Source organism: Magnolia sinica, chromosome 18 (genome assembly GCF_029962835.1).
Source record: "Magnolia sinica isolate HGM2019 chromosome 18, MsV1, whole genome shotgun sequence".
In the NCBI taxonomy this organism is placed as follows: domain Eukaryota; kingdom Viridiplantae; phylum Streptophyta; class Magnoliopsida; order Magnoliales; family Magnoliaceae; genus Magnolia; species Magnolia sinica.
In genome coordinates this window covers 23,121,313-23,131,034 of record NC_080590.1, presented here as the reverse complement: position 1 = coordinate 23,131,034, position 9,722 = coordinate 23,121,313, and positions in this window count along the sequence as shown.

Here is a 9,722-nt window from a genome sequence, read left to right as displayed (position 1 = left end):
CATGTAACTTCTTCTTTTTTTTCAAAAAGGAACTTTGTATTGAATACCAACCTTTACAGCACAAGATCTTTGGGCACCCCTGGAACAAAATAGGGGCACCTATCGTAAGGACAGCCACATACGGCCACCCAAAGAAAAGCAATCCAGAAAGAAAAAGAACTTTACAACTTCACATGGTTAGTTCTAACAGAGCCTAACCCGACCCTATCTAAGAATAGCAGCCCGCGAACCTGGGGAGGAAGATCCCCAATCTGATCTTGAACTATAGCTATCTGCTTCTTGCTACCCTCCCTCGCCATCCCATCAGCCGGACCGTTCCCTTCCCTTTGAATAACCGAGATTACAAAGGTAGCAATCTGTCCCAAATTCTTGATTCTTGTGACCCAAGGTTTCCATTGCCATGGGTTATTAGAATTCCCTGAGAGAAGGAAGAAGTTTTCAATGCTAGGGGTTCAATTCCCACAATTTCTAATAGTATGGTCTACTTGAGCTTCAAATCTACCTCATTTTTTAACTCATGCCCTAAAATAAGTTGGTAGAACAAATGGATGACATGCATTAATTAGATATAAATATCATAGTGGGCCCCATAATTTTTATATGTACAAATTATACAAATTCCATCCTCGAGGATGGAAAGCTTAGCAAACAAGCTCATTGTCAACATCAACCTTATGACAAATTCTAATTACATTTACATATAATTACAATATGTACTTACATTATATGTGTCAAATCCCATACCCATATGCAATCATTTATGTCTCAACACTTATTGTATCGTATGCATCCCTACTAATCTTCATAATTTTTGAATGAAATACATGTATCAATAAAAAGAGTGTGGTTGTTCTAATATGCTTAATGTGGGCAGTATGCTTAATATGTATTAGATTTTTTTCTTAAATTTTTATTGTGACTTGTGATTGTGATTTGTAAGTTAGATAATTAGTTACCCGTTTGAGGATTTCTATGTGGCCATACATAGATATGGTGTAATTTTGGTGGCATAGAAATCACTCAAATTGTCTCATTTTGGACAGTTCAAGGTTAGATGGATAGTATGCTTTCATATAATCTATTTAAATGTTCATGCTTGATCCGCGATTCATCTCCTCATTTCTCTCTGGATATGTTTCTTCCATTCCGTATCCAATTTCAAATATTTTTACATTACTTTAGATATTTGGCATCGGAATATAACGTAAGATCAACTTATCTGGAAAGGCATGGGGAGATACTGCCGCATTTTCAGCGTGGACGTTTAAATGAGAATATAAAAGTATTACAATTTACCTAACCTTATATGGGTAACTAATTTAGGATTTAACTAATCGGTGGTCCCTGAAAGGTGAGAATCACTGTTATGACCATGACGAGCTATCCATTTCCTATGGACAACAATATGGGTGGCCGGGCCATTTGGACAAGCACGTGTTTTTGTATTAGCTCGAAATTGATGGAACAGACTCGGATGTGCGTCGGAGCTATCCGGATGTTGAGTGGGGTCCCTGGAAGGTGGGAACTACTGTTATGACCATGATGAAACTGTCTATTTTCTATGTATAGCAATATGGGTGGCCTCTCCATTTGTATAGGGCCGTATTTATGTATTAGTTCGAAATTGATGGAGTAGACCCAGATGTACGTCGGATCTATCCGGATGTTGAGCGGGGGTCCCTGGAAGGTGGGAACCGCTGATATTTATTTTTTCCCTTCATCACTGTTTGTATGATCTTATAAACAGGTTGTCCCCAAACCTAAACCTATAACCTAAAACCTAAACATATAACCTAATCCTAAACCTATAACCTATAACCTAAACCTAAACATATAACTATAACCTAAACCTAAACCTATAACCTATAACCTAAACCTAAACCTAAACCTAAACCTATAAGCTATAACCTACACCTAAACCTATACCTATAATTTAAACCTATAACTTAAACTTAAACTTAATTCACTTAACTTAAACTTATAACCTATAACTAAACCTATAACCTATACTTATACCAGAAACTTAAACCTATAACCTTAACCTAAACCTAAACCTATAACCTATACTTATACCAGAAACTTAAACCTATAACCTTAACCTAAACCTAAACCTATAACCTATAACCTAAACCTATAACCTATAACTCATAACCTATACCTATAAGCTAAACCTATAACCTAAACCTATAACCTATAACCTATACCTATAACCTATACCTAAACCTATAACCTTAACCTAATCCTATAATCTATAACATAAACCTAAACCTATAACTTAAACCTAAACCTAAACCTAAGCTTGAAAACCTAATCCTAAACCCGATCCCGAACCCGAACCCGAATCTGAATCCCTAAACCTACACCTAAACCTAAACCTAAACCCATTCTCAAATCCCTAGACTTAAACTTAAATCTACACATAAATCTAAACCTATAACCCTAACCTAATCTTAAACCTATTTCCGTAAACTGATTCTAATCTTTTCATTGTAGAGATGGATAAGAGTTGGATGCGAGCTAAGAACAGGTTTGGCCAGAGTATAAACAAGGGGTTTAAGAGTTCATGTAATTTGCGCGAAATCAGACAGATTCAGGCAATAGAATTAGGTGTCCATGTCGAAAATGTAAGAACATGGTCCATAAGACTATAAACAAAGTAGAAGACGATTTGTTCGTAGTTGGGATTGACCAGAGTTACACTTGGTGGATACATCATGATGAAGAGTTCCATCAAAGAGTTGAGGCCACTGATGTCCTTGCTGACCCAATTGTGCCGGATGACGGGGATGAAAACGTTGACGAAATACAAGATATCATAGGGGATGTGTTCAAGGGAACAATTGAGGATACTGATTTTGACGCGACAAGTAGTAGTCAAGATATTTCTCATATGGGTGATGTCAAATCAGAAAAGTTTAGTTGGTTGTTGAAGGATGTGCAACGTCCACTTTATTCAAGGTGTGTGAACTTCTCCAAGTTGAATTTTCTTACAAGGTTACTTCATTTGAAGACAATAAATCGTTGGAGTAACAAATCATTCGACATGTTGCTTGACTTGTTGAAAGAAGCATTACTAGATGGTGAGACATTACCTAAGTCTCATTACGAGGCAAAATCCTTGATGTGAGACTTGAGCCTTGGTTACATCCCCATACATACATGTATAAATGATTGTGTATTGTATTGAAAAGAGCATGAAAATGTTGAAGAGTGTCCAGAATGTGGAGAGTCTAGGTGGAAGTATGACAAAGCCAAGTGTAAGAAAATCTCGCAAAAGGTATTAAGGTATTTCCCATTGAAACCCAAATTGCAAAGATTGTCTATGTCTTGCAAGACAGCTGAAGATATGAGGTGGCATAAGGAGAAACACGTTCATAATGATAGTACACTGAGGCACTCTGTAAACTCTGAAGCCTGGTAAACTTTTGACAAGCAATATGATTAGTTTGCAGAGGATTCTCGGAATGTTCGACTAGGTGTTGTAAGTGATGGTTTTAATCCATTTGGTAATATGAGTAGCTTGTACAGTATGTGGTCAGTGGTACTTATGTCTTACAATTTACCTCATTAGTTGTGTATGAATAAATCATTTTTCATGATGTCATTGCTTATTCCTGGACCCAGGTCACCCGGGAATGATATTGATGTGTATTTGTGACCATTAGTAGATGAGTTAAACGAGTTGTGGAGTCAAGGTATATAGATGTATGACACATTTGTAGACAGTCATTTTGATTACATGCAGTGGTCTTGTGGACAATAAATGACTTCCCCCCGTATGGGAATTTATCTAGGTGGAGCACGAAGGAAAAGTTGGCTTGTCCTACATGTAGTATTGAGACTTGCTCATTGTCATTGAATCAGGGTAAAAAAACGTGTTATATGGGACATCGTCGCTTTCTTCTGAGCGATCATAGTTGGCGTAGGAAGATGATGATCTTTGATGGCAAACAAGATCATAGACTACCACCGAAAGAGCTATCTGGAAAAGATGTAATACAACAACTGAGTAACAGTGGAGAAGTTAGATTTGGTAAGGCACCGCACTTGAAGAAGAGGAAACGTACAGTATTGGAGTATAACTGGAGGAAGAACAACATTTTTTTATTTGCCCTACTGGAGTGATTTGAAATTGTGATAAACTTGGATGTCATGCATATTAAGAGAAATATATGTGACAATGTATTTGAAACATTGATGAACATAGAGAATAAAACAAAAGGCAGTTTCAAGGCTTGATTGGATCTACAAGCAATGGGTTTAAGGAAAGAGTTGCACTTGTAACCACATGAAAGTTCATATACTATACCAGCAGCCTGCTATACATTAACAAAACTAGAGAAAAAATGTTTATGTGAATGGTTGAGATCGGTGGAGTTTCCCGATGGGTATACGTTAAATATATCTCAGCGCGTAAACATTATGGACTGTAAGGTAGCAGGAATGAAAAGTCATGATTGCCACATCCTTCTACAACGTCTACTACCGGTTGCAATTCATGGATTCCTTCGCAAGGATATCAGTGCGGCGCTAATTGAGTTAGGGATATTCTTTAAGGATGTGTATTCAAAATTGTTGAATATAGAGGTTATTAAACGACTGGAGAGGGACATTGTCGTAATCCTTTGTAAACTTGAAAGAATATTTCTACCTGCATTTTTCGATATCATGGTACATTTAGCGATTCACTTACTGCACGATACAAAACTTGCAGGTCCAGTACAATATCGTTGAATGTATCCGATCGAAAAGTGGTAGAACCTGCTAAAATTTTTATTCATTCCATAAACTATATATATCCATGTTTTCATACGTATAACATAGTGGTTTTGTGTACAGATACATTCACACGCTAAAACGATTTGTGATAAATAAGGCATGTCCAGAGGGGTTCATTGCTGAGGTGTACATTGATAATGAGTGCCTAACATTTTCCTCCATGTATCTTCGGGGCATAGAAACTAGATTCGACTGAAAAGAATGGAATATCGATGAAGGACAGGAGCATGAACAAGGACTTATATCTATATTCACACATAACATCCATCCTGTAGAATCCTCAATGTTTCAGGATATGGACCTTAGGGATCAAGCAAAGGCGTGGTGGTATGTGTCACATAATTGTGAAGAAATAGAGTCATACTTAGAGTAAGTCTTCCTTCGATAATTGTATATCTGCATACGATGATCTTAATGTTTCTTACTGATCACGTGTCAATTATGTGTAGCGAACACACTGAGGAGATCAAGTCCCAATACCTGACAAATTATGATCGAATGCATCAGGTTCAGTTTTCAGAATGATTTGCAAAACATGTAAGATTTCACCTTGTATCTTACCACACTTAGAATTTTATTGTATTGCACAATATTTAAACCTAAGAAAATTCCTAAACAATTACATTGATAATAGATGAAGACGTTGTGTGCTAGCAATTCTGCGGATGTGTCTGATGCACTCTACTCACTAACGTGTGGCCTTGATAGACATGTATCTAGATATACAGGTTGTATTGCAAATGGGATTCGGTTCCACATCGAAAAGTGTGAGAAGTGTCGGACCACATAAAATAGTGGGGTGGTTGTGAAGGAAACGCATAAGGAGGTAGAAATTAACTTTTATGGTGTTTTGACGAATATTATTGAGTTGAGTTATTATATGAGAAAGCAAGTGTACTTATTTAAATGTGATTAGTAGGACATTAGAAATAAGAAGTTGGGAATACAGACTGACGACTACTTTACGAGCGTAAATTTATCTCGGAAGTGGTTTAAGGACGACCCATTTGTCCTTGCCAGCTAAGCCGAACAAGTATTTTACCTCGCTGACACCAAGTTAGGCTGGTCTTGGCACGTGGTGCAGAAAATAAAGTTCAAGAACGTATTTGACATTCCCGAACCAGACGTTGAAGATAGCGATGACAAGAGAAATGAAACGTCTAGGGTTGAACAAACATATCAAGAAGACATACCATCTGGGGATAGAGGGATTGATCCAAATGTTAATATTGATGTGGTGCAATTGGACAAAGATGATGTGCCACTTGATCATGTTGATGCCTCAATAATACATGATATTGTTAGAGATGATAGTGGTTTCATTGATGACATCGTTGCAGACGATGAAGAGGAAATACTGATTAGCGATAGTGATAGTGAAAAAGAAATAGTCCTAAGCGATAGTGATACAAATGACGATTATTAAATGTACACATGATTTACATGCCATTTTTTAATTCGAATAATTTGATTATTACATATATATATATATATATATATATATTTTACAAGTCATGATTTATTCCTTTAATTGACTTGTTTATAATCCACATTCGCAGTTGAGTTAATTTCTGATCATGTCTTCCTCAAATCGGAGTGTAGCGGAAGCATGCAACATACTTCATCAGCTGTTGCGGATGGACTTTCCAGCCCTATCTTCTTCTGGTAGGACCAAAGAGATATCCGGTCTGGTCGATAAGTGTAGGGAGGAATATATCGACGATGAATCAGATAAAAGATTATACAATCTTAAAGAAATTTCAGACCTGATGGAGGAATACAGCCACAGAAAACTTCATATGGAAGATGCGGTTTTGTCACTTGCACATCTGAATGGAGTCCCAAGATACCAGATTTCTCCTATTATGACTGGCATGTTGGTTGTAACAATGTCGACTGCTTCACACCTTGACGTATACTTCTCCAGGGTATGATAACTTACGCAGGGAGTACTTCGGATAGTTGATCCGAAGTTGTTTCGTATTATAATGAAATACATGTATTCAATATATAATGATAATGTGTAATGAAATTTCTAAATTTTTTTAGAATATTTACGATTTTATTATATTCTTCTTGTATTATAGTGTAATGGTCTAATCATATTTTAATCATCTCTCTAAGCATAAGCACAAATTCATTCTACCATCAAAGCTATTTGTATGATGGTTTAGTATATTTTGCTTGCACTATAAAATTTAATGTGTTTATTATATTGATGTTTATACACTTGAACTGACATTGTTTAAATTTATAAGTTCGCACTTCGCACTTCGCACATATTCAGTCATGGCACCAGGTGGGAGATCACGTCGTTCGTGCACCAAATCTACCCCTTCCACTCGTGATGCGGCGAAGACAGCATCAATGTCGCATGCTACATCACAGGCGTCTAAGCCCTCGGTTGAGCATACACCAGGCACTGCATGTAAGTGTAGACATATATTTCTTTTAGTGACTTCTGTTTATGTTTAGACTTACATATTTCTTTTACAATAGCATCGTCGACCAGCCGATGAGGACGTGGACCCACGCGTGGGTTAGTTTTAGAGCGACTTACGCATGAGGGTAGGGTGACATTAAAGTTTTTACAGAACTGCCTTAGATATATTGGGGACAATGCCAAATTATTTACGTTGGAGGTCGGTGTCCTATGCCGATCTTTGATCCTTGTCACCACCCCCGTTGGGCAGACGTGACAGATGATGTGTGGCAGCTCATCCGTCAGTACCTTCAGGTAAATTTTAGTAAATGAAATTTTCTTTTCTGAAAGTTCATTTACGGTTAAGTTATTTTCTTAATAAGTTCATTGCCTTAATCTATTATTTACGAAATCACAGGATAAATTTGTCTTAGATCTGAGTGTTCCCTACATTTCCTATATCGTCGATGACATGGTCAATGAGTTGTTCAAAGAGTACCGTGGGGAGTTATACCTGCGGTACAAGTGGTGCAGGAGCCACTAGGAAGTCGTACTGTCCACACCGCCGCAGGTGACTACAGACGACTGACGGACACTCTATGAGAGATTTTCTTCTAAATCTTTTTAGGTAATATTTACATATTTACAATATCTTAAGGTAACATTTAAATTCGTAATTAATAACAATATATTATGAATAATGTGTTCAGAAGAGGAGCAGAATAAATTCTGTGAACAGGGAAAGTTGGAAGTGAACCACGTATCTGGTTCAAAGTCATTTGTACGACATCGTCACGACATGGTAAGAAATTTCTGGTGATTATTTAGTTGATATATTCAAAAGCATTTATATTAACTCTATTGTCCTTTCAATTGCACAGCGAGATTCCGTCACTGGCCAGGAGCCTAGACCAGTAGACCTCTATAGAGGGACTCACTGTCGGCAGACGACGGGATCTCGGGTTCACCCTGGAGCCAGCGAGAAATGGGTAAAAATCTTTACATTATAAAATTTAATTGCATTGAATTATAATAAGGTCATTCGTTATGAAAATTTATATGTTTTCATTACAGGCGGCAATGGACACTATAGTTAGTACACTCCTGATGGTAGTCAGCGAAGTGAGCCAGATATTCTTAACAAGGTGCTTGGCACCCATTCTGGATATGTACGTGGGCTTGGCCATGGTGTTAAGCTCATGACACCTGCTAAACCTGCCTCCAACCGATCTGTCGTTTGCAAGAGCGCCCTAAGCCGAGCTGATATCGCAAAGAGAGAGGTTCGACAGCTCCGGGTCGTCGTCAATGAGATCAGAGAGCAGCTGAAGAGGCAGAGGAAGGAAGAGGAACAGAGGCGGAGAGAGGAGGAAGCGATGGGAGGAGCAGGAGAGGAGGATCGAGGAGATGCGGTTAGAGCATGAGCGATGGATGTAGGAGATATTTTGGACTATCGCTGCACACTTAGCCACCGATGCCCCACCACCTCCACCTTCATCTTCGTGATTTTTTTATTTTATTTATGATTTATTTTATACGAATGTTAAACTTATATGTATTTTTGCATGGATGAATGTAATGTGGATAAGATTGTGTACGTATGTATGTGTTTTGTGTTTGGATGGATGTAGTTTGTGTTTGGATGGATGTGGATGTGAATACGATGAAAACGTATTGTAACAGGTGTATGTCAGGAATTTTTTCCTGAATTTTGAAAAAAAAAGAAGAAAAAGAGACTATTACCGACGAAATATTTCATTGGTAATAGTAGGTTGAAAACTTATACCGACGAAATATTTCGTAGGTAGAAATTAATACAAATTTTGTCTTTGGTAATAATAAGTTGAAAACTTATATCAACGAAACATTTCATAGCTAAAAATTAATACAAATAGTTTATACCGACAAAATATTTCGTAGGTAAAATTTTATACCGAGGACATATTTCGTAGGTAAAAGTGTTTATACCGACCAAATATTTCGTAGTTAAAAGTTTAGTCTACAGTTTTTACCTACGAAATATTTCGTAGGTAAAAGTTTAATCCACATTTTTTACCTACGAAATATTTCGTAGGTAAACGTTTTTACCTACAACATATTTCGTAGATAAAAGTTTAATCCACAGTTTTTACTTACAAAATATTTCGTAGGTCACAGTTGAATCCATAGTTTTACCGATAAAATATTTCATCGGTATAAGTTGTGTTTACCGACGAAATATATAATTTTTTCCTACCAAAAGTAACATGTTTTATCGATGAGTTTTTTCGTCGGTAATTATTTTATCATTACCGACGAAGTAATATTTCGTCGGGAAAAGCTTTTAGCCACGGTCTTATCGTGACGATATTTCCGATAACATATTTCATGGGTAATAATAATTACCGACAAAAAAATATTGAATAACGACGAAATATATCGTTGGTAAAAGAGCAATTTCCTATAGTGAGGCCCACCGCAACCTTAGAATCGGTTTCAACCTCAATTCTGACATGCCCTCTTTCCAGGCATAGAATGAGACCAT